This window comes from Equus asinus, chromosome 12, assembly GCF_041296235.1.
Source record: "Equus asinus isolate D_3611 breed Donkey chromosome 12, EquAss-T2T_v2, whole genome shotgun sequence".
NCBI lineage: Eukaryota > Metazoa > Chordata > Mammalia > Perissodactyla > Equidae > Equus > Equus asinus.
Window position 1 is genome coordinate 26,021,666 of NC_091801.1, and position 25,622 is coordinate 26,047,287.

General features: G+C 39.9%; 1 protein-coding gene and 1 long non-coding RNA gene across 9 annotated transcripts in view; one reads left to right on the forward strand and one right to left on the reverse strand.

Annotated features, from left to right (window-relative positions):
* FAM110B (family with sequence similarity 110 member B) overlaps window positions 1-4,069 on the reverse strand; it is a 142,852-nt gene extending 138,783 nt beyond the window's left edge. For 5 of the 8 annotated variants that reach the window (XM_044780180.2, XM_070481225.1, XM_070481227.1 and 2 more), the window contains exon 1: window positions 3,681-4,018. The gene's annotated coding sequence lies outside the window, so the exon portion shown is untranslated. Of the gene's footprint in view, window positions 1-3,680 lie in introns of all 8 variants that reach the window. The other 3 variants (XM_044780179.2, XM_044780176.2, XM_044780175.2) reach the window with 2 other exon arrangements.
* A 12,848-nt stretch (window positions 4,070-16,917) lies between these two features.
* Window positions 16,918-24,962, forward strand: LOC139039837 (uncharacterized). Its single transcript, XR_011493046.1, has 3 exons — window positions 16,918-17,016; window positions 23,529-23,671; window positions 24,135-24,962. It is a non-coding gene; the product is annotated as an uncharacterized lncRNA (long non-coding RNA).
* Window positions 24,963-25,622: the final 660 nt, after the last annotated feature.

The following is a 25,622-nucleotide window of genomic DNA, read 5'->3' on the forward strand; positions in this document are numbered from 1 at the left end:
TGCAAACTGAACCGCCATACCACCGGGCCAGCCCCTCAGATACTACTTTTTTGTATTTCTTTAATTCTTTCAATACAAAAAAAAAATTCACCATTTAAAAAATTAAATTAGGTTCTAGCTAATTTTTAAAAAATGAATACTCAGATTGGGGATTTGGTCCAACGTTTCATTAAGCATCACAATCCCTTCAGATGTTCTTAATCAATAAAAATGAATAAACTCCCTTAAACCCAAGGGAAAGAAAGTCGTTGGGGGTATAAGGAAGTCAGAACTTTCTCTAGATCACTTGAGCAACAAAGCCAAAAACAGATCCAACATTATTAGTTCATAATCTGAGCCATTTGCATCGGTCTTTACATAGTTCAAAGAATTTAAACCTGCCATCCTTCTCCTCAACCCACCTAAAATAAGCAACCTTTAACAAGGTATTGTGACATCTTAGGTTTCCTCTGACAATTAAAAACAGCTTAACTTCTCCTGTTTTGGACTTTTTAATGACCAAATGTTACCCAGGAAATTCAAAGCACATCACTGAGTTATGAAGAAGAGATTTATTGGTATCAAACTCAAAAAGAATACAGTGAATGCATCCTGAATGGGCAAAACAGAGGATATTCCACATAGCGTGATGGAAAGATCCAGGGGCTCCAGAGGGACACATACCCCTGGGTTAAAATCGCTCTGCTATTAGCCATGTGACTGAGCCAAGGCACTTGACCCCACCTGCCGACAGGAGACAGCAGCAACTCCCCTGTATCAGAGGAGAAAAGAGAACACAGTCAACTGCCGAGGACTGGCCAGTCCCAGAGCCAGCCCACAGAGATAACTGACTACAGTCCAGAAAACCCTTATCCCAAGTGTCCTTATTCACTCTCTCCACTTGGTGCTCTACTAAATAGAACGCGTATATTTTTCTTGAATGAGTCATGGCTTTTAAAGCAGAGCTTCAGAATCTTCATCCTGAATATCCATTCTCACTGCATCATACGGGGAGTCAGAAAAATGGGAAAAAACAGAATAAATGAGAATTCACTCCAGGAAACTGTTTTCTTAAATAAAGTCAGGATGCAGGTAGGTTTCTTATCATTTGTTTCTCTCTCCTAAAAGTTAAGTATTGAAAAAAATCCAGGTGAGTTGGAGATCCTCTAGGCTCAGAACAATCAATCTTACTCTATTATGGGAAAATAAGAAGAAAGAGTCCAGTTGACTAAATAATATCGTTACAGGCAACGTTTGTCCTAACACCTGGAATACTATGGTTTTCAGACAGAAAAAATCTGGCCAAGTAACTAGTCTTAAAAAGTTGAAAATATAAAGGACAAACGTTTTAAAAAGTTTATTCCTAAGAAGACTGTTAGACAGTGTCTGTGAGGTGAGTGTCTATTTGGGGAGAGGGCAAGCAATGGGACTGCGAAATGAACCCCTCCCATTCTACTTGACCACACATGTGCCTTGTACACCAGCATTATCCACAGCACCATCTACTGCCACACTGTGCCTACAGCAGCTTCGGCTCTGCAAGGCCCCAAGGGTTAACGCCATGTCTTTGCTTAGCGAGGTAAACTGTTGAGGAATGAAAAAGATGTCACTTCAAAGTTAAAACAGGGATTAAAAAACCTCAAAATGAAAGTAAACTCCTGACATCTTTTCAAATGACTAGGTAGCAAACATAATCTTTTGGTTACTGACACACGGCAAGTAATTAATTTTAATTTTTTTCTCTTAGCTAATTAGGCTATAAATCCTCTAAAAATTTTAAAGCACGAGTAAGAATTACACGATCCGGTTGATGTATATACGTACAGATATCTATCTGTTATTACCTTGTGACACAGTGTGAGTTACCTAACTGCTGTGCCAACATGGTTCTTTCTGCGCTAGGAACTGGAAGTATTACTCTAAACCTAGAGAACAAGAAGGTTCGGGATGCGCTTCCGAGCCCACGTTCCCCCTAATGTCTAGGCTTCTCCTTAGACAATTAGGCCCTTAAGGATAATCAGCTGTCATTATTATGAAATGTACCTGGATAGGGCTGAGTTCAGGACTTTCCTGCCCTTACAAATCCACTATATGTGGTACATAAGAATATACAGAACAGCTCATCAGTCATAAGCAAAACAACAACCCAAGCTTCATTCTGATCTGAAATTATACCATAGACTTAAAATGGACCATGATTTAAAAGATCTGGAATTAAAACAAAACCACCATTTTCCAAAGAGAAAAAACACATAGACTGACGATAAAAATTAGAAGGAAAACTAGCTGACACTTACCGAGCACTATGTTCCGGACACTGTTCTAAGTGCTTTACAGATTACCAGGTTGACAAAGCATCGCCACCTCCCTGTCCAATCAGTGACTTTACTGTTATACGACCTATGGTAATACCACAGGCTAAATGCCATACGGTAAATCAATGGGATGCTACCGAGAAAGAATTCTGGTTTACCATTAACTCGCTCTGATGTTAAAATAACTATGCTTAATAAGTAACTCATCTGAATCACCAGAGGTTGTGATGTCACAAAATAAGCACAACAAGTTAATACAGGTATTTTTCATGGAATGACTCTAAGCATAAATTGGGGGGCCAATACTAAGTAAATACTTCAACGCCAACAGGGAAATGAAAAAATGGAAGTGACACTATTTATATTGCAAAAATGCTTATTCTCCTATCATAGTCCCCTTCTCAAAAACAAACATTTGTAGTCCTTACAACGCCAGCCACGCAATGTTGTCACAGATGTGTGCCAGATTTTTCACAGGACATGGCCGTGAGGAAAAACCCAGAGTTTGCCTGCATCTTAGGCAAGAAAGAAAGCCTGCTCGTTTTTGTGGCCCAGCAAATGTGAATAACAACTTGAAAGGGTTAAAAAGCGGGGCACCAGGTGTTTTCGTTCCACTTTCCAGAGTCATTTAAGCATCCAGCAAAGTTATCTCTGCTTCCCTCCCCACAAGCCTGCACAGAGGGAGAACTGTCACTGCTATTTACGCTGTGCAGCAACTGTTCTCCCAACAGTCACAGGGCACTAGGCTGGCCAGCAGGCATCAGCCGCTTCCCACAGCCTGCACGCGCTTTGTTGCCAAGTTATGAGCTCCGCTGGGTGATGGGGGCACGAGTGAGCCAAGGATAATTTAATTATATTTCAAATCTGTATGCTTTCAAAGAAAGTAGAGATAAGTGAGGCCATGGGTGGAGCTGGAGGGGGTAACCAAAAACAAACTTTCAGAGCCTCTGAATGTGCATTTCTCGCAAGAATTCCCAGCCAACGTGCAAGAGATACTGATTAAGTATTAACACCCGAAGTGTTTAGCAGCCGAGATTAGAGACTCTGCAAGGAGACGCGGGGGAGCGCAGTCGCCGTCCCCCGCCGACCCACCCTGCAGCAGCGCCAAGCAGGCGCGCCTTCGGAGCCCGGCGAGCGCCCGGCAGCCCACCCCGCTCGGGCCGCCCGCGCCCGGGCCGCGCAGCGCAGCGCAGGGGCGCAGCGAGCCGCCACCGGGGCCGTCCGGGCCAGGGCGGCCGCGGGCCGGGCTCGACGGAGCCCCAGGCCGGCCGGGCAGGCTGCAGGGGCGGCCCCGGCTTCGTTCGGGCCGCGCGGCTTCGGTATTGTCCGCGGCCGGGGCCCCCGACCCGGCCCCCGACCCGGCCCCGGCCCCCGGCCCAGCCTTACCTCGGCCGCGCTCCTTGGCGTGCGGTGCGGTGCGGCCCGAGCCGGGCGCCGGGTTCCCGGGGACGGCGGGCAAGGAGGGTCGGGGCCGCCGGAGGGCCGAGCGCGGGCCGCAGGGGCCGCCGAGTCCTCGCCGCCGCCACCGCGGGGCCGCGGGCTGAGAGCGGACGGCGCTGGCCAAGGGGGCCCGGGAAGCGAGGCCACGGAGAGCCCGGGCTGGCGGCGGCCGCGAAGGTTCCTTCGCTCTGCACCGAGTGGGAGGGCTCAGGCAGGCTTCGCCGGAGAGCGAGGGAGGGAACTTGGGGCGAGTTGCTGTGGCCCAGAGCGCGTGTCCCTATGCAGCGCGCACGCCCCCAGAGCGGCCCGCCCCGCCCCCTCCCCACCCCCTCCCCACCCCGCCCCCACCCCCTCACCCCACCCCCACCCCGTCCGGCCCCCGCAGGCAGCCCTTCCCCCTCCCCAGCTCCAGCCCCTCCCCTCACTCCCACCTCCAAACCCCTCCCCCTCACTCGCACCTCCAAACCCCTCCACCCACTCCCCCCCCCACCCCCGAAAGCCCTCCGGCACCCCCACCCCCATTCTCACCCAGGCGAAGAATCCGCTGGATCGCAACTGCTAGGAAACCCGAGACCAGATCACGCAGCGCTGGAGACCTAGAGCCTCTTTCTTGAAGGTGATAACCCCACCTCATAGTCAACCCATCCCGGTGATCTTGGTGCCGGACAGCATATTCTGCTGACTAACTTTCGTATACTCAGATGGGCCATCTTATTATTTGTAGACTTAATTTCTGAAGGCATTTTTAAGATTGAAAACAAAAGAGCAAAGAGTGAAGAATATAGAAAAAACCTCAAGCACAATGTACTGCCTCTACAGCATGGGCCAGGTCATTTTTCAAAATTAAGTAAACGTTTTTGGGGTGCTTCTTTACTCATCTCATGATGTATGAGTTGGTAATGCTTTTTGTTTATTTGCTTAATAATTAGATTGGTTTTTGGAAGATTTGGTTGTTTTAGGAAGACTAAACACATCCGGTTTAGTTTTTGCTACTGGGAACTCTAAAAGATGAAGCCCATCTTCATCAAAATGATTGAATTTGAATGAGATACAAATTCACAGCATAATTACATCTTTAAATATTTCTCCTGACTGTTGTTTCATTCTAGTTCCGAAATTATCAAATAAATAAAACTGAGACTTCCATAATAAATTTTTGGTTATTTACAAGAGAACCATTTTAAGAAAGTGACATGATGCTGGGTTTTAAGTGGAACTTTCCTTTGGCATACTACTGCATTCCATGTGATCACAGATTATGTTGTGGTCTCCATTAACTCCAAAAGTCATGTAACAGTAGAATGAAGTTATTTTTCATCATTCCCATAGCAAATGGAACCAACTTCTCTTGCTCCAAAGTAGGCAATTTTTTTTTCTTAAATTTTTATTGTAGCTTCTTTTGTCCCAACCTCTTCCTTTGGGGAATTGCTCCCTTGCCATTGCAGGGGCGTGTGACCCAGGCCTGCCAGTTAGAGTATGTCATCTCCTGGGCACAGAAGGGGTGGGTGGGGAACACACATGATGTAATCACGGAAAGGGGGTTCCTTTTTCGGACCTGATAGGGCATTGTCTGAGACCATGCCATGTAAGCCTGCAGCAGCTGGAGTTAGCCTACTAGAGAATAAAGCCAAAGCAGGAGAAAGCCAACTGAGCAATTCAGACAGAAAGAGTCCCCGTGACATTAATGAGTGCCTCCAGAGAGCCATCTCTGAAACCACTTGAAACCCCTGGACTTCTGAAGAAATGCAACAATGAATTGTCTTTCTAGCTTATTCTATTTTGAGTTAGGTTTCTTTCCAAAATACTTATAAAGCCATAAAAGATTCCCATATGATCTGTGCTCTGAAAATCAAGACCATAACCAATGAGTCCTAACTTCTTTATCGCCTAAATTACTTCTTCATAATAAAGTATGGGCCGAGGAGGTCACTTAGCAGGAAGACCTAACTTTTAATAGAACTGAGATTCTCATTTAGGGTGTTAGTATTGCCCAGTGTAATTTAATATTTTCATATTGCCCTCCTCAAAACAAAAAATTAATAAAAGATGTGGTTAGAAAACCAGAGAGAAAACAATAACACATCTAAATCAGAAATCCCAGTAAATTTTTTGTCTCATCAGTTTTTTCTAATATAACATAATCTCCAGTATTTGCTGATATAGGACATTTCCTCTTTTCTGGACTGAAAATTTTAGGGCCTACTACAGAGTTTCTGGGACTGTTGAAACTGGTCTGTTGTGCTGGAATTTTACTGTGTTGCATATTGTTCAGGAGAAGTGGGCCATTGGCCTATGCTTGGAATTCTTTTGTTTCACAGAGATTTTTGTCTCTAAAAGTATGTAACAGTATTTGACTAGTACCCTAAGAAGCATCCACACACTAATCAGTACGTTGCTTAACCATTATTCACAGGTCTGTGACTGTAGGAGTGTTGGTAGTGAGAGAGTGAGCCAGATGGATGTGAAGGCGTTGCTCTGAGCCTCTGATTGCAGGAACAATTTCTTATAGGAAAATACGATACCAGTTCAGAGTTTTCATTAGTCTTTCTTCAGATGGGAATGTACCTCATTGTGTCAACAACTAGTGAAATTTCATGTATAAAAGCCCATGAGCCAAATAACAATATATCGTCAATAGATATGAGCCCCAGGAAAGGACGGTACAAGGAGGTGTGCTTGTATATGACAGGGTAGCCTAGGAGGAAAAGTAAAGAAAAATTAGTTTTGGAATCCAGGCCTATCTCTGAGTGACACTTGTTCAAATGATTGGCTATGACTCCCCAGGAAAAATTTCAGTCAAATTTCCAGAGTTTCCCCACATCCATGTGCTGGATCCGTGTGACATCTGTACCGTTTCCTTACCCAAGAGTGGTACAGCAATCTCTCAATTAACCTGAGCTCAGACAACCTCTTCTGTCTGGAACCCACCATGGGAACATGGTGTACATCAGTAATTTTCAAAACATGAAACAAAATCTCCTGGAGTGGTCCTAACAATGTCGTGTCTCCAGGTTGAGGGGAGGAGGGCAAGGCATGTGTATTTTTTAAACGTTCCCCCAAGAGATTGTGACCATCACCCAGGGTTAAGGTAAATAAGGTCTCTGAATCTGTGCTCTTAATTCCACAGAAAAAGACGTGAGAAACCCTCCGGTCAGACTCCATTGACTTAGAATTGTATGTAAAATTAAAGTTATCGATTGAACAAGCTCGATTTGTTTTTTCCCTTGAACAGCCTTTGGTTCTTCCCAGGTTATAGAAAAAGCAGTGAGGAATGCTACTTAGACAGAGTGGGGTGGATTTGCTAAAAGCAGTCGCACTGAAAAGGGACAGCTCACAGCAAGGCTGAGATAAGAGAATCACCAACTAGAAAAACATTGTCAGTTAACTAGAGAAGAGGCTCCTGCAGCAGAGGCAGCAGCCTCTGGAGGTTCGCTCTTATGGCATACTTCACAGTTTATTACACGTTCGTGCTGATGATCAGAGGAATCAAAACAACTGAATTACGTTCATGAATTTTGACCTACATCATTTAATACTAGTAAGAGCTATTGTTTATTGGATACTTGGTCTGTGTTAGGCAATTTACATGCCTCATTTTTAGTCATCACAATGGCTCTAAACCTAAATATTATGACCCCCATTTTATGAACAAGAAGCTGAGGCCAGGAAAGGCGAGTAGCATATACAAGGTCACAGAGATGGTAATTAGGGGATTTAAAGGCAGACCCCAAAGACTATGCATCTTTTACTCTAAACCCAACTTGCCTATAAGTCATATGAATCATCTATCCGATAACATAGCCCCTAGCTACGTGTGGCTATTGACATTTAGATGAATTAAAATTAAATTGGATGAAGACTTCAGTTTCTCAGTCACACTAGCCACTTTTCAAGTGCACAATAGCCACATGTAGCTAATGGCTACCCTGTGAGACAGTGCAGGTAAAAAAGATTTCCATTATCATCACAGAAATTTCTATTAGGTAGCACTGATGCTTCACATATTTGCCTATCATCAGTGAGGGCAGTGTTCTCTGTGATTGAGTTTTTCCAGTAAATTACTCCAACTCCTTTAAGTTAACTGTTTTGATGGAATTCTTTCTGAAACATTTATATGCCTGTGTCTTAGTCCGTTTAGGTTGCTGTAGCAAAAATACCATAGGCTGAGTGGCTTATAAACAATAGAAATTTATTTTCTCACAGTTCTGGAGGCTGAGAAGTCCAAGATCAAAATGTCGGCAGATTCAGTGTCTGGTGAGAGCCCGCTTCCCGGTTCATGGATGGACATTTGTTTACTGTGTCATCACATGACAGAAGGGGAGGGGAGCAGGGAGCTCTCTGCCGCCTCTTCTGTAAAAACACTAATAGCATGCATGAGGGCTCCACCATCGTGAACTACCCACCTCCAAATGCCCCACCTACTAATAACTTAGCGGGGCTAAGAGTTCAACATGTAAGTTTTGGGGTACACAAACATTCAGACCATAGCAGCCTGCCTTAATCAGCAAAGCACATGAACTAAATGCCTCTTTAAGGCATTCAGGGCAAGGTGCCCACCTCAGTGGACCCTAATGGCATGCTATGGAGCCTCTGCTTCTCTCCCCCTCTGGCATCTCTGTTCTCCACCTTCACTTCTGGTTTCTCTCAGACCACTTGCTTTTGGCCACATCGTGGTGCTCGCTGATGTTCGGCCCACAACCTGTGCCTATTTCTGTCCATGCACTCTTCCTATGGGATTTTTCCTGGTTCTACATCTCTTACTACCACTGATTTGTCAGTGACTTCAGAATTTTGACCTGTCACTTCTGCCTCGTTTTCTAATCTTCAGCGCACTTTCTTTTCTCTAGCTCTCTGCTTGACTAGTGCTGCTCAAGGTGCTGCCTGCAGCCAGCAGTGGTTTCTGAATTGTTACTGCCCTCGGACAAGATGAGTTTAGAAAGTGGGAGCCTGTGTTTGGAAACTTTTATAGCATTTTGACATCCCTGGGACATTATATGGTATTGTATAGTATGTATGTAAATAACAGACTGCAATGGATTGGAAATTAAAAACAAACAAACTAAAAAGCATACGGTGTATCTAACTCCACTCAACTATCTCCTAGGCCCCTAATGCCCATTACCACCACCTGTCATTAACTGACGTGATTACTATCCCCCCATGCATCATCAGTCATGCTCCAGGCAGGAAACAGGGAATTGAATACAGGGAACTACTTACAAAAGTGTTGGAGAAGCTGAAAGGACAAACAAGGGAAGGTGAGTCAACCTAGATTTTAGCAGGCACAGGAAACTCTACCATAAAGAGCACAGGTGAAGGAGAAGATGGTGTCGTTGGCACCCAGGAGGTGGAGCCGGTGAAGGGAACTGATCAATTACAAAGAAGAATGCAGACTGCCCCCCAGGCCAAGACCATGGAGGGCACACAGAAGCTGTCTGTTCACTTGAACTGAACTGAACTGAATTGATTCTCTTATTCTGTTATTGACACCAAGCACAATAAAAAATTTCCTGAGGAACTCTAGATTGCCAAATATTACATATAACAAGTTAATTATGCAGAGGGAATTGAAACTGTTCGGGTCCTTTTCAGCTATAAAACTGATCTATGCTTCAGAGCTGAGAGGCTGTGTCTGCTTCTATGAAATACATACATGAGCTCTTATTTTTATTTCACACAGAACTTTCACTTACTTCCAGATTTTCAACTATTTCGAAAGGATTAAGCTGTCAAAATTTGCTTGCATAGTATGTGGGATATGAGGTTAATATATACGCTGTCTGTGTTCTCATAGTGTGAAATAATGTACCAAGTAGGTGGAGCATTTTTAAACTATTTGTGGCAAGGTGAACTTAGAACGTTAAGCTACTTACTTAATAGAAATATATAATCCATCTATTTTGTGCAGAGCTCACTAATTATCATTTTCCCTGGAATCAAAAACCAGAGGTGGCATGAATAACTGAAATCTCTAATTTCATTCAAACCTCTTCCTGATCAAATATTAAACCAGTTCATTAGTAGCCAGAAAAATGAACTAATTTGAACTCCTCTCCTCCTTTCTACCATTATGTAGTAGAGATGCTAATGAGCAAAATAGGTAATAAGCAGGAGAGAACAAGGAGAAAAGGACCAGTAAGGGAATAGTAGGTCTCTGAGCCACAGATGGTAGATGCGTAATAACCGTTTTCCTCTATTTAACTCACGTTTAAAGTAGGTACACAGAGTCATGAGTCTTAGGGTTCAACGTGTTTTTTTCCTGAACTCTTTTTAAAGCGTATGTGATGGTTTCTACATGTTTGCAAAAGATATATTCAGAATTTCATGTAGGCATTCTATTTTTCAGTCACCTGGTATTAATCTAAAGGATGAGCAATGGTATTTCTGACATCTGTAGAAATCACCTGCAAATTATTGGGAAATTGTAACAAATGTCAGAATGCTTTTGGTATAGATGTGAATTTTAGCTCATTCACCCACACATTCCTCCCTCACTCATTCTGTCACCAAATCTCTCATTTTCAGTGTTTTCACTCATCCATCTATTCACATCTTACCTGCACTTAGTACAATGGCTTTCCCGGTTCAGTGTATAATCGCACCACCAGTCAAACGTATTCTTCATTACCTCGTCCATGATTGTTCTTCCATTCCTCAAATTGGTAAAAATCAATCTTTTGAGCAGTAGTTCAACGACTCTAACTTGTTTTTTTTGAATCATCACAGTAAGTCTGGTTCACATCCGTCACCATACATAGTTACAAATTTTTTTTTCCTGTGGTGAGAACTGTTTTTCCTCTCTTAGCAACTTTCAAATATGCAGTACAGTATTATTAATCATAGTCACCATGCTGTACATTACATCCCCAGGACTTATTTATTTCATAACTAGAAATGTGTACCTTTTGACCCCATTCACTCATTTTGCTACTTGCCCCCCCCCCGCCCCCCTACCTCTGGCAACCACCAGTCTGTTCTCTGCATGCAAGAGCTTTGTTTTCTTTTGTTGTTTAGATTCCACATATAAGTGAGATCATATGGTATTTGTCTTTCTCTATCTGACTTATTTCACTTAGCATAATACCCTTTAGGTCCATCCATGTTGTGCAAATGGCAAGATTTAATTCTTTTTTACTGCTGAATAATATTCCCTCATATATGTATACCACATTTTCTTTATCCTTCACCCATGGATGTACACTTAGGTTGTTTCCATATCTTGGCTATTGTAAATAATGCTGCAGTGAACTTGGGGGTGTATATATCTCTTCGAGACAGTGTTTTCATTTTCTTTGGATAAATACCCGGAAGTGAAATTGCTGGATTGTAAGGTAGTTGTATTTTTAATTTTTTGAGGAGCTCGAACTCATTTTATTTACTCACAAATTATACGTATCCTTAATTTTCTGCTAGTTTGGCCACCGGCAGCCAAGACTTCTAAGTAGATATCCTTTTAGAACATCAACATTTGAAATTCCTAGTCAGTTTGTCATAGAAGAGGGATGAGGTAGAGGAACAGAAGGAGGGAGGTTAGGAAAAGACAGAATGGGGTGAGAGAGAGAGTGTCTCTACTCCCCAGCTCACCAGGCCACCAAATCCAAAAAGCTTTGTCTTAACTCTGCTGGAGAATGTACAGGAAGACTAAAACATGGTATGTTGAAATCTTCTGGGTAAAAACATCAGCAGATGTTGCCATTTTGGTGTTTTTGATAGAACAGAAGTATGGATACACACGCACATTCAGCATAAGGTACAAAAATGTCAGTGTGTAATTATGGCGTTTATCAACCTGCACGCCTTCCTCTGACAGCCTCTACTTATTTAGTTAGTTGGAAGTTTTATGCAAAGTAGCAGGTAGAAAATTTAAATACTAGCACAATTTTCTTCTAATCATAAATTATAATAACCTTTATCAATTTTGGATTGGCTGGGTTCCCAATCTCTTCATAAACGTCTTAATCATGCCTCTCTCAGAGGGTCTTTCAATGTTACATTTGATTAGATCACATATTTCTCAGAACTCAAATCTCACTATGAACTGATACATTGTCCTGCTCAGTTAATGGTATTTGGGTGGCTCCTCATTAACTTCCCTAGGTGGTAAGCTGTATGAGAAGGAGGGATGTAGCTAACCCCTTTTGAAATTTCCCACACTACTTAGCAAAATTTCATCAGATATTAAGGTAAATTCATGCTGTGATAGTGGCATAATTTCATAATTATTATGTCATTTTGTGTTCATTGACTTCCCACCCCTGGGAACTGGTATAAAGTCTCTAAATTGTAGTATTTCCTGCACGACTGAGTGCTGAGCACTGAGAATGCAGTCACCCTGGAGAAGCCCCTAAGATGCGTGCAGCTCCTGGCAGCCACCGGGGCATCTTTCCCACCTGGCAATACACGTCAGAATCCAGGAGAGAATGAGACTGGGGGACTGCAGGAAGATCTAACTCTTTCCTGGATTTGAAAAGATGCATAAAGCCATTCTTTGAGAATATGAATAGTAAAAGTGTTTTTGTTAATCTTCTCTGAATAAGGTGTTATTTTTCTCTAAACACAAATGCTATATCTGAGAAAATAGAGATGTGATGATAGTTCTTGTATCAAACAAGATATGAATCACGGGGGCGGGGGGCGCTGTGGAGGTGGTGGGGGAACCACAGGAGAAGGGGCTTTTCAGGATACTGGAAGTCTGGAGGCAGAGATGTCCTTTGGGTGTGCCTGACACCTCACTCTACTTTCTCCCCTAGGAGTCTGTGGCCTTGTTAATATTTTCTCCCAACCTCCTGATTTTATTGAGATATAATTGACATATGACATTGTATAAATTCAAGGTGTACAACATAATTATTTAATATATTTATATTGTGAAATGATTGCCACACTACGTTTAGTTAACATCCATCACTTCACATAGTTACAAAATTTTTTCTTGTGATGAGGACTTAAGATCTACTCTCTTAGATCTTGTCACAAAAGGCAAGATTTCCCTCTTTTTTATGAATGAATAGTATTCATGTATATGTAAACTTTTACTTTTTCCAAGAACTTCCATATTGTTTTCCATAGTGGCTGTACCAATTGACGTCTCTATCAACAGTGCACAAAGGTTCCGTCTTGTCCATATCCTCACCAGCCCCTGAGATGATAAGTCTTTTTAATGATACTCATTCTAATAGCTGTGAAGTGGTATCTCATTGTGTTTGATTTGTATGTTCCTGATGATTAGTGATGCTGCACACCTTTTCATGTACCTGTTGGCCGTTTGAATTTCTTTTTTTTTGGGAAGAATATTTATCGAAGTCCTTTCCCATTTTTTAATTGGATTATTTGCTATTAAGTTGTATGAGTTCCTTATATATTTTGGATTTTTACTCCTTGTCAGATATGTAGTTTGCAAATATTTTTTTCCCATTCCACAGGTTGCCTTTTTATTTTTTTAATTGTTTCTTCTGCTGTGCAGAAGCGTTTTAGTTTGATGTAGTCCCACTTGTGTATTTTGCTTTTGTTGTTTGTGTTTCAGGCATCATATCCAAAAAATCATTGCCAAGGCCAACATCAAGGAAATTTTTCCCTATGTTTTCTTCTAGGAGTTTTATGGTTTCAGGTCTTGCATTTAAGTCATTAATCCGTTTTAAGTTATTTTTTGTGAGTGGTAGAAGATAAGGGTCTAGTTTCATTCCTTTGCATGTGAGTAAGAATTTTCCTACCACCATTTATTGAAGAGGCTGTCTTTTCTCCAGTGAGCATCCTAAAATTCACTTGGAGCCGCAAAAGACTCCAAATAATCCTGACCCCAAAGCAATTCTGAGAAAGAAGAACAAAGCTGGAGACATCACACTTCCTGATTTCAAACTACATTACAAAGCTATGGTAATCAAAACAATATGGTACTGGCTTAAAAACAGACACATAGACCAGTGGAACAGAATTGAGAACCCAGAAATAAACCCATGCATATACGCTCAACTAATATTTGACAACGGAGCCAAGAATGTTCACCTGAGAAAAGACAGTCTCTTTAATAACATTTTCTTAAATCATATTTTTATTTCTTCCAGAGTGGAGATGTGAGCCCCAAGTACAACAGAGCACGGGCAGAAACATCACTGAGCTTGTAAAATCCTGAGAGATGCTTTCCTGTATGACGCGGGTATCTGTGGCTTCATCTAGGTGGTTATATACACAGCATATATTTTATATTCTTGGTTAATTAAATTGGCCTAATTAAAGTGGGAATGAACCTAATATGCCTACTTTTTTCCCATCAGTCTACAGCCCACCAGATGAGTTGCATTTTCCATACAGCTTTATAAATTGAGAAAGGTTATCTTATATAACTACATACAATCTACTCCTTGACTTGGATTTAGCAGAGTAAAATATTACTGTAATAAATATTATGTATGTTTTCCTGTGCCTCAACTTCTAAAAAAGATTTAAGTTAGACAGCATTTTTTTCTTCGATATGTTAGGTAACAAAATTTGAATTTGAGTATCTTTCATGTCTAAAAGACACTGTTATATAACTGAGAAATAGCCCAGAATGTATACTTAATATGAAAGCTCATAATCTGCTATTACTTTAGCATAAAATAATTTGAACTTTCCTGGATCATAGTTTTTTTGGAGAATGAAATGTCACTACAAAATCTTTTCCTATTTTGAGACATAAGACTCATATAAGCAATACACATTTTGAATGCTTATGGTATATTTGTAAACAGTTTAGATTATGAAAAGTACTTAATTTTATATATTCATTTTTTCTTTTTCCCAGCTTTATTGAGATATTGTTGACATATAACACATGTAAGTTTAAGTAGTAATTTTAGATTCTAGTCCATATCACCTTTTGTGCTTTATCCCTTAATTCTGTCTTATTTATATGTATCTTAGATAATTTACTTTTTACTGTTGTACCTTATTTTTCTTCTCTACTAAATAAAATGACTGGTAAGTATCATTGTGCATTTTAACATCATCGATCATAACAGATTGACTAGACATCCCTAAGAATTTCAAAACTACTTAACTAAGGAGTGGCACTAAAGTTTAAATTTTTATAGTATCCTTCTCTATACCCTCTGGTCTCTGCCGGGCTGCCACACAAAACCACGCAGCCTCCCTTGCCCAACTCCATGGGCCATGCTGCAGATGGTGCCCCCTGGGGGAGTGCACATGCCAACCGTGGTGCCAGAAAATTTTATTTTGTGAATTTTTCTGGCTTTTCTCTAGACAGACTTTGATTTCCTCTCTGGTACAATAGACCCAATGTTATAAATGTAAATGTACTATAAATCATTTTGCAAAATGTTTTGTGACTTATTGACAATAGTCAATAACCGTATTGTTCATAAGTTTCTATGTGTATGCTAGCATCTCGCTATCCGCCTATCTCTGTATATGTACATGTATTAATAATTTCATTGAGAAAGCCTTTGCTGTTCTTAATGATAAAATATTTCAAACATGGAAAAATCTATTTAAATGCAGGAGTTTACTATATTTTAAAAGGCATTTTAACAAACCATTGCATGAGGAATAGATTGGTACATGTAGGTTGCAATCTTCTGCCCTAATTGTAACACTAAAATAAAGCAATTAAGTAATTTGTAGAGAAGTATTCTGTCAATAATTGTGTTCTGTCATAATGAGAGATTTTCCAGTGATCCAGTCACTAAATTGTATATTGTCCATTTGTGCTATGATGCAGAAGGGCTGAGGGAAGTCATAAGCAAATTATAAGAGGTGATTTTTATCCATGAGTAATTTTCAATTTCTTTAAGTAGCAGAACATACCTATGAAAAAATTGAACAGATGAACGAGGTCAAATAAATATAATGCAAGGTCATTTTCGATTAAGTGCCTAACAGATCCTGTATAGAGAAATCTGGTGGTGGATGATTATGGAAGTTTTGAGGAAATTAAGTTTTAATGGGACTTTATATAATAGGGAGATTAAAAAGAGGAGGGAGGGATTTTCCTAATAGAGAAATTACAATTGTAAATAAAATAAGGCATAAATTAGAAAAAAAAAGATAAAAAAAGATAACTGCTCTAAAGAGTCTATGGTAGGCAAAGATTTTAAAAAGCAAGATAATTTCAGAAATGTCAAGAATAAGAGTCATCAGTGAATGGCAAATAGAATGCCAGCCATTTGGATGGTTGCTTCTAAACAGTGTTTCAAAAGATTCTATGTGGTCATAACAGTCATTGGTCATTTATCTCTGACTTTAATATAGAATATTGTTGTTGAATATTTTTGACCTCTGTTGATAGTCATGATTAAATGGTCAAGTAAGACTTTTAAATGTACAAATAAAGACAGGATTAGTTGAAGCATACAGTAATATGAATCAGAATTATACAATTTAATATTCAACAAATTTTTGTATAAAAATAGATATTTTAAAATTATACATGGAAACAACTATAAGATTTTCAAGTAAGAAAAAGTTTTAGTCTGTTTTTCCCCCCTAAGGAAGATTGGCCCTGAGCTAACATCTGTTGCCAATCTTCCTCTTTTTTCTTTTCTCCCCAAAGCCCCATTACATAGTTGTATAGCCTAATTGTAGGTCCTTCTAGTTCTTCTATGTGGGAGTAACCTCAGCATGGCTTGATGAGCAGTGTATAGGTCTGCACCCAGGATCTGAACCTGTGAACCTTGGGCTGCTGAAGCAGAGCACCCAAACTTAACCACTATGCAACCTGGCCAGTCTCTAGTCCATTATTTTTGAAATCATCTTAATGTTATATTCAGATGAGAATGTCTGAATCAGAATACTACAGATATAGCAAAATAATATTAAGTTCCCAAGAATTCTCATGATTCCAAAGAAAAATAAAGCAATAGATCTTTAAGACCTTCTGAATCCTCAAGACCAAATACGAAAAGAAGTGGTTTTTTTCATTAGTGAAATGATGAAACTATTGTAAGTGGCAAACTAAATCAAATATTTTGATGATTTCTGGGAACTAATGTTTTCAAAAATATTTTATATTGAAGAAAGTCATATGTGGAGCATAAATTCTGGATGCACTGTACACATTAATTTCCCCCTCCCCCAATAATACTAGAGAAATTATGCTATCTGCAGTAGGAAAGTTGTAAATTTCCTGTTGTAAGCAAATCTGGTATAGTAATAACTCGGAATTCTTCCATTCTTTCTTTCCTGATGGACAGATCTGCCTTACTCCATATACTCCCATGAATAAAGAACTTCAATAAACCTAAAGGCATTTTTCCACATTTGTGGAGTTGGAACTTTTTTAGTAGAGGTAAGGATCAGGCAGAAACATACTTTTTAAAAAGAGCTTTTATAGATTAAAAAAAAAAATGTTTCTTTAAGCAAATAGAAATTAATTATTCAGAAGATTTCAGCATACTGTGTGTTTATCACAAAATATTTGCAAGGAAGAATAAACCATCTAAGTTACACGATACTGTAACTACACCCCATACAATGGAGGACTTACTGTATTTTTCCACACGTTGAGGTAAACCACATAATGTACAAGTAGTGGAATAACTCAAGCCACAAATATGCCTGCATATTTCCAGCTTCTGTTCCTTCTAATTTACTTGGATTTCTTTCCTCTGCAATGATAAGAAAAGCTTCAAAACTCTTAAAAGAGGATCTGAGAATAATATTTTATATGTAAGAAAAATTCCAGGTATCTGTAAGTTTAGTTGGATTGCAGCAATAGTTGGAAGTATCTTTGGTGCTTCACCAAATGAGAGGCAAAGGCTTCCAGTCATTGACAACAATGTGACCAATCAACCATTAAAGAATCTAAAACATTTATATGCTGAAGACAATGTTTGTATGAGTGTATGCAAATAGACTCATAGAATTCACAAAGCAAGATGAGACCTTAGCAGTTATGTACTCAACAAGCTGAAAGCATGAATTACGTGTATTGTCATTTTCGCAATAGCAAATCAGAATTAGGAAGAAGACAGTAGAGGAAAATGCAGAAAGAATGGGCATAACATAAAAAGAGTTCCCTCATTCATTGATTTGTTTATTAATTCACTCATTCATTCAGCCAGCATACATTGCAAAGTTTCTCTGTGTATGGTGATACAATAGCAAACAAACACGCAAGACTCTTGTGCTAATGGAGCTACTGTTTTCTCATGGCAGGAGAGCAAAAGTAGTCAAATAATGATAGATGTGTAAGATAATCTCAGATGAGGATGAATTTGTTTGTTTTAAATAGGATGGTGCTATGGAAAGCAGATGACTATGGAAGTGTGGAGTTAAGTTAGATCACCTGGTCAGAAAAGTCGCACTGGGGAGATGGCATTTGAGCTGAGACCTAAGGAAGCAGAAGGAACCAGCCATGCACAGATGAGGGGAAAATGCATTCCAGGCAGAGGGCATAGCTATGGCAAACGTCCTAAGGCAGGTGTGAGCTAGGTGTGTTCGAGAAAAAAGATGAGTCTAACCGGAGTTTAGTGAGCAAGCAGTGGCAGGAGAAGGTGAGGCTGGAGAAGAGGCATGGCCATGGTGAGGAATTTACATTGTATTCTGCATGTGATGAGAAACCCTGGAAAGTGTATAATCTGCTTTATGTGACTACAAGATCAGGAGCTGAGATGTCACAAATGGGAGAAGGGAGAGAACGATGGAAGCTGGGAAGTCAGTTTGGAAATTTCACGTGGTCTAGGGAAGCAAATGGAGGTGGCTTGTACCAAGGTGGCAATAACGAAGACAGAAGAACTTTTAGTGAATTTGGGTTGTCTTTTTGGAGTAGAGCCAATGGGATTGAAGATGGATTGCATATTTAGGTGGAGTGATATAGAATGAGGAAAAATGATAACCCTTAATGATACAGACTGACAATAGAAAATGTAATGTAATGCAGGCTAAGGAAATGCTGAAAGGAAAATACTCTTAGCCTCCGATCTTAGACAATATCTAGTCCAATCTCATACCCAAAGTGGGCAGATGGTCAGGCAGCTTTCGCTTAAACATTCTAAGGACGAAAGCACCTTTGGAAACTGCTGTTTCATTAATGAGGGCCCACCTCGTTCAGCTGAGCACAAGCTGACTATGAGATAGTTTTGAGACCTTTTGTTTCAAAAAATCAATATGATACTGGAAAGGTATATTTGAAAAAAATGTTAATTTCTTACTTTCTGTGTTTAGTTTTTATCATCACATTTTAAAGATAGCAAAGATGCTTTTTAAGGGAATTGGAAATGGGTCATTGGAGAACTGAGAGGAGAGAAAACTCTTAAAGTTTATGTGAGTTTGGGTGGTGGGGCAGACCACAGGCTGATCCGTTGTTCTGAATTTCTGTAAAGGTCTAAGTATGCAAAAATGACATCAGTTAGAAATGAAAATATTCTCTTTTGCTGTCAGGAAGAACTTTGTGTACTTGAGAAGCAAAATATGTCAAAATTCTTTTGAGTCTTGTAGCTGTAGAAGACTAAGTTAGAAGACTATTAGTTCTGGGTAATTAAGACCATCTATTAAAAGCAGAGGGCCATATGGTTCTCTAATGTTAAAACAGGGTTATATGTCTACTAAGTGAATTGAAACTCTCCCAGTTGCCCAGATGTGATTGATTACAGACCAAAGTGTAACAGAAATGCTATTGATCCCATTTTGGGGTCAGCAAAGACTTTAATCTAGTTAACAGAAAAGAACAGAGGAAGAGAGATTTTGTCACATAGATGTGAAAATTTCAAAATTTGTAGATGATTTTCCTAGTAAAAAATCATGATCCTGCCTTTTAGTAACTTGTAATCTATTGGATAAAAAAATGCATAAAGAAAACAACATTTCAACAATTTTATTCAAGATTATCTTGAAAAATAACAAAGTGGGAGGAATTTTATTACTAAATACCAAGACTTGTTATAAAGCTACAGTAATTAAAACTTAAAATAAGGTTAATAAAATGGACTACATTAAAATTAAGAAGTTCTGTTCATCAAAGGGAACACCACAGAGTAGAAGACATTTGCAAAAATATGGCTGACAAAAGGCTCCTACGCAAAATATGTAAAGAGCTCACAGACAAAGAAAAATGAGCAAAAGACTTGAACAGGATTCACAAAAGAGGATATCCAAATGACCAGTAAGCATAGAAAACCATGTGTTCAGCCTTATTAATAATCACAGAAATGCAAATTAAAACCACAATAAATTACCACCACACAACTGCCAGAATGGGTAAAATTAAAAACAAAAAACTGACAGGTTGTGGAATAACTGGAACTCTGATTCATAGCTGGTAGGAGTGGAAGTTTGTACAAGCACTGTGTCAATGTCTGTCAAAGTAAACCATACCCATACTCTAAGACCCAGCAGTTCTACTTCTAGATATATGGCCAAAAGAAATGCATGCATATGTAAACCAGAAGACACGCACAAGGAGGTTCAGAGTAGCACTATTTGCAAGACCCAAACCCTGGCAAAAACCAATGTCCTTCAACAGCAGGATGGATAAATCATTGATAGTATATTCATACAATGGAATACTATACTGCATGAAAACAAATTAGCTACTGAGATATGCAACCACAAGGATGAAACTCACAAACACATCATTAAATAGAAGAAGCCAGATATGAAAGAATGTGTACCATGATTCCACTCGTATAATGTTTTTAAAAAGGCAAAACTAATCTGTGGCTTTAGAAGTCAGGATGGAAAAAGTTGCTTTGGGGGCACAGGGTGGTGTTAGTAATTGGGAGGCAGCATGAGGGGTGCTTAAGAAGTGCCAGTAATTTGATGTTTTTTTAATGGATGGTGGCTACATGGGGATTCATTTTGTGCTAATTCAACAAGTTTACATTCAAGATTTGTTTATTGAATTATACTTTAAATATATATAAACATGTCAACTTTCTGAGACAATTTTACATAAAGTATTAAAGAAAAAATCGGTGGAGTTGAATTAAGAATTGCGGTTGCTAGCCTGAAGCTATTTGGTCAGATGAAATGAAGCAAAGCTACTGGCAAGAATCAAGGTTGGAATCCAGCAATTTCTCCCTCACTTCCTGCCAACCAAAACAGAAAACAAGAGTCTGCCCCATTCAGAGAACAGACAATGGCCTTTCTATTTGTTCTCCCCACTTTCACCAATGGCTCTTTTTCTAGCTTGGAGATGCAAACTCCCTGAAAAGAAGGAGGAAGGAAGTGGAATATGGGGCTTGCAGGGCACACTCTGAGTCTAGGTGGAGTCTAGATGTGAAGAGTCCAGATAACAGTGTATACCGGGCCTTGGATTTGTGAATGCCATCAAAGAATCTTGTCAGGGACATATGCACTAGGCAAAGGGAAACACCTGCCATATTCCGATTGAGCTTCGTAAAATAAAAACCTGTTAGACTTCGATAAATACAGTAAAGGCAATGATGTAGTGTGATACGGTAACTTGCCGTCAGGTGGGAGGATGGTTCTGTTTAAGATGAGATGCTCAAGGAAGCCATTACAAAAAAGGTGATCTTTGAGCTGAGCTCTAAATGACACAATGGAGCCAGCCAAGTGAGTGAAACATTCCTGGCAAGGAAATAACTAGTGCAGAGGCCGTAATGCAAGAATTAACTCAGTGTGTTTGAAGAACAGAAAGAAAATTAACGTAGGTTTATTCTCTCTCTGTTTTAATCTGTTAATTATACCTAATAGTCTAACTTGCAAACATTTTTTGCTTCCTGTTTGAATCCTAATTTGCTATGAAACATACTTTTTCTCTGAGCTTGATGTCGTCCGTGTCTTTAATAAACCTGTATTCTATTTCTCACTAAAGCTATTACTAATATTTTGAATAGGACCTAATCGAGAAAAACTCAAAGAGAGAATCAATTCAAAAATCTTATTTCAGGACAACATCCTTTAATTATCAGTTTCAGGGAGGGGTCCACAAATTTACATAACTACACCATTCTTCAAGTTACTGTTATTAATAATTGTAATAATAATTGCCATTTGTGAGCAACTAGGACAAGAGGGCATGGAATAGGATTTTGCATAGTTCTCTAAGCAAGCTTTAAAGTGTGTGCCTAAGAGGAACGTGGACCTGAGAGAGGTTAAATGAATTAATTGCCTGAGGACTACAACTACGAAAAAGAACAGTTAGTACTCAGTTATGTATGTGGGTCCCACTGTCTGCATTAGAATTTCCCAACGTTTGATGAACAGTGTTATTTCTTCCCTAGGGGCTGATGTTCCCCAAGATTATCTTGTACTTGGCCATATTAACCACTAGTGGCTTCAGTCATTGTACATATTCTGATAATTCTTAAACTAGATCTCTATCACCAGGTTGCTCTTTACCTACAATGTGCCTTCTCTTCTTTTTTTAATTATCTCTTAGTTATCTACATATTTTTCTAAGACTCTGTAAGTATTATCTCATCTTTGAAACTTCTCTTTTGCTCCCACTCCTGTAATACCCCTACTCTGCCCCTAGTCTAGTCTAGCTTGAGAGGAACTGACCACAACTTCTTTTAAGCTCACTGAGGAAGAACTTGTGTCCTCCTGTTTCCAGTCCCTTCCCCCTGTGTTCCATAGTCCACATCGCAATGAGAGAAACTTCTATGCGTACTGTAAATCTGATGACATCAGTCTTTTCCCATAAGCTTAAGTCTTTTCAATGAGTCCCCACTATCTCGGGCAATAAGTCCAAACTGCCAAGCCTGGCACGCCGTAAATATGATGTAAAGGGATGTATGAATGAATGGTTTCTGAAATATCTGGGCAGGATTGGTCACTAGTTATTCCTCTTCAGGCTTCTGGCATCTTTCCCATTTTCCTTGATTTCTAAAAACTTAGATAGTAGAAGTTCTAAAATAGAATTTTCTTGGTCTTTCAGTAACTTGGAGGTAGAAACCTGGGCTGGGACTAGGGTGAGACAAGTGAGGTACCTAGTGCACAAATTTAAGGAGGCTCTCGCTCTCCGGATAGTGCAAATGCCAGCCATCGGGAGAAGGAAGAAGTGGAAAGACCCAACAGAGTGGGCAAAGAATGTGAATCGTTTGTGTTCCATGTTAATGCTTGCTAAAGGGTGATCTCAGCAGAGGAGGATTTTAATAATCAAGTGGAGAGCATGACCTGTTCTGTGGGTACCAGTCCACTTCATGCCCAGCCTCTCTTCTTATTGCCTAATGGGCACATGAACAAAATGGCTGTGGTGGCAGGGATGGAAGCTATGCATGGGCTCAGCAGCATGGAATTCCCCTCGCAAAGGCCGACCTCATTATAGCCACTACTCAGTGCCCAACCTGTAGCAGAGACTAACACTGAGTACCAGCTATGGCACCATTCCCCAGAGTGATTAGCCAGTTGCCTGGTGGCAGGTTGATTACTCTGGCCTACTTCCATCATGGAAGGGGCAGTGCTTTGTTCTCACTTCGATAGACAATTAGTCTGAACATGGATTTGCCTTCCTTGCCCACAATGCCTCTGTCAAAACTACCATTTATGGATTTATAGAATGCCTTATCCACCATGGTGGTATTCCATATGTCATTGCTTCCAATCAGGTAACTCACTTCATAGCAAATACAGTGTGGCAGTGGGCCCAGGCTCATGGAATTCATAATCTTACCATGTTCACCATGCTGAAGCAATTGGTAGAGTGGCCTTTTGAAGACTCATAGCATCAGTTAGGTGGCAGCAACCTTGGAGAGCTGGGAGAATTTCCTCCAGGATGCAGTATATACTCTAAATCAGTTGTTTCTCCCATACCCAGGAATGAGGGATTGGAAATGTCTTCCTCTAACTCTTATTGATCAATGCAAATACTTTGTGCCCTTGTTTCTGCAACTTTAGACTCTGCTTGTCTGGAGGTCTTAATTCCAAAGGGAGGAATGCTTACACCGTGGAAAACAGCAATAATTCCATTAAACTGGATGTTGAGACCATCACCTGGCCACTTTGGGATCCTCTAGCCGGTGAACCACGAGACAGAGAAGGTGATTACTATATTGGCTGGGATGATTGTTCATGAACATTAAGGAACAATTGGGTTGCTACTCAACAGTGGGGGTAAGGAGCAGTATTTTTGGAATGTAGGAGATCCCCTGGGGCCCTTCTTAGTCCTTTCATGTCCTGAGATTAAAGTCAATGGAAGCTACAAAAACCCAATTCAGGCAGGACTGCTAATGACCAGACCACTCAGGAATGAAGGTTTGGGTCGCCCAAGAGTCCCCAGTCACCACCAGCTGGGGCACTTCCTGAAGGCAAAGGGAATTTTGAAAGGATAATGGAAGAATTTAGTTATAAATACCATCTATGACGTGATGATTTAGAGAACTAAATATTGTAATAGTTAAGAGCATTTATTCCTTACTTTGATATGAATATTTGTATTAACCAATATTTTGTTCTCTTCCCTCTTCCCAATATCCTCCTATCTAACGTAAAATGTGTTAACAGCAGTTTAATTTATATCTCATGTTTAAGTTACAAGCTATCAAATTAAGAGAATGCGAATCATCTGGAAGAAGAATGAACATCAACCTAAGACAAAAAGGGTCTTTGCTTCCATTTTTGGGGAAAGAGTTACTCTGCTTTTTTGTTGTATCCCTCATGTTTGGTGGAAATGTGACTTTGTTATTATTTCTATTTGAAAATTAAATATGGTTTAAAGAGATGTGCTTGAGTGACAAGTTGACAAGGAGTGAACTGGTATGGTTTTATAATGTGTCAACTTATCGAGGATGAACTGTTTCCCAGAATTCCCTTCCCTGTATATTTCCAGTTTAAGTAGGTCGCAAGAGATATTTCCATGCAAGATTTGGGATGCAGAAGAAAAGAAGCAGCCACTTTGAATATTTGCTTGTGAGGTTGGGGCAGACATCTTTTATAGCTCACTCACGTTGTTGCTCATATGCCTGCTCATCTCATTGGCATGGGGCAACACCTAGGCCTGCAACTGCTTTACTTGCCCTTGAATTCTCCTTCAGCTCCTACTGCTGAACCAGGTGTATATTTATCTTCATGATTCAGGGTGTCAGCTTCTACTACAGGACATGCATTTCATCACAGTGATTGCAGTGAGAACTGACTCACTGAAGGGGTCCAGTATGCCCTTGTGGGTTTCAGGCAGCTCATACTCATAAGTTCCAGTTTGTACTCACGGATTCCAGCTTGTCTTTGTTCTTCCTCACTTTACACCTACCTTCCATTCAGGATTACCTGCCCTGTGTTTTCAGGCTCCAGTGTTAAACACAAAGACAACAACCTTAGAGATGCCCACCATTGCATTAGATCAAATTCCTGTTAGAAATTCATATGCAGTCATGTTCTGCATAATGATGTTTCGGTCAATGATGGACCACATATATGACTGTGGTCCCCTTAGATTAGTGCCATATAGCTCAGGTGTGTAGTAGGCTATACTATCTAGGTTTGTGTCAGTATACTCTATGGTGTGCGCACAATGACAAAATTGCCTAACAATGCATTTCTTACTACATATCCCTGTCATTAAGTGATGCATGACTGTCTATACAATGGCTCTGCTTCTCTGATTGAACTCTGATTGATACAGATACACTGAAATAGATCTAACAAAAGAGATTTAAGACTTTTACACTGTAAGCTATAAAACACGGCAGAGAGGAATTAATGACCAAAATAAATAAATGGAGTGATATATACCATGTTCGTGGATTGGAAGACTCAGTATTGTAAAAATGTGTTTCCCCAAATTGGTCTATAGATCTGACACAATCCCAATGCTTATTCCATTTGTCTTTTTGTGTGCAAATTTTAAAGGTTGATTCTAAAGTATATATTAAAATGCAATAGACCTATGATAGATGAAACAATATTGAAAATGATGATCAATCTCTCATAAGTAGGGCTTACCCTACTTGACTTAAAGGCTTACTTTAGATTCATCAAAAAATTTTTGTATTA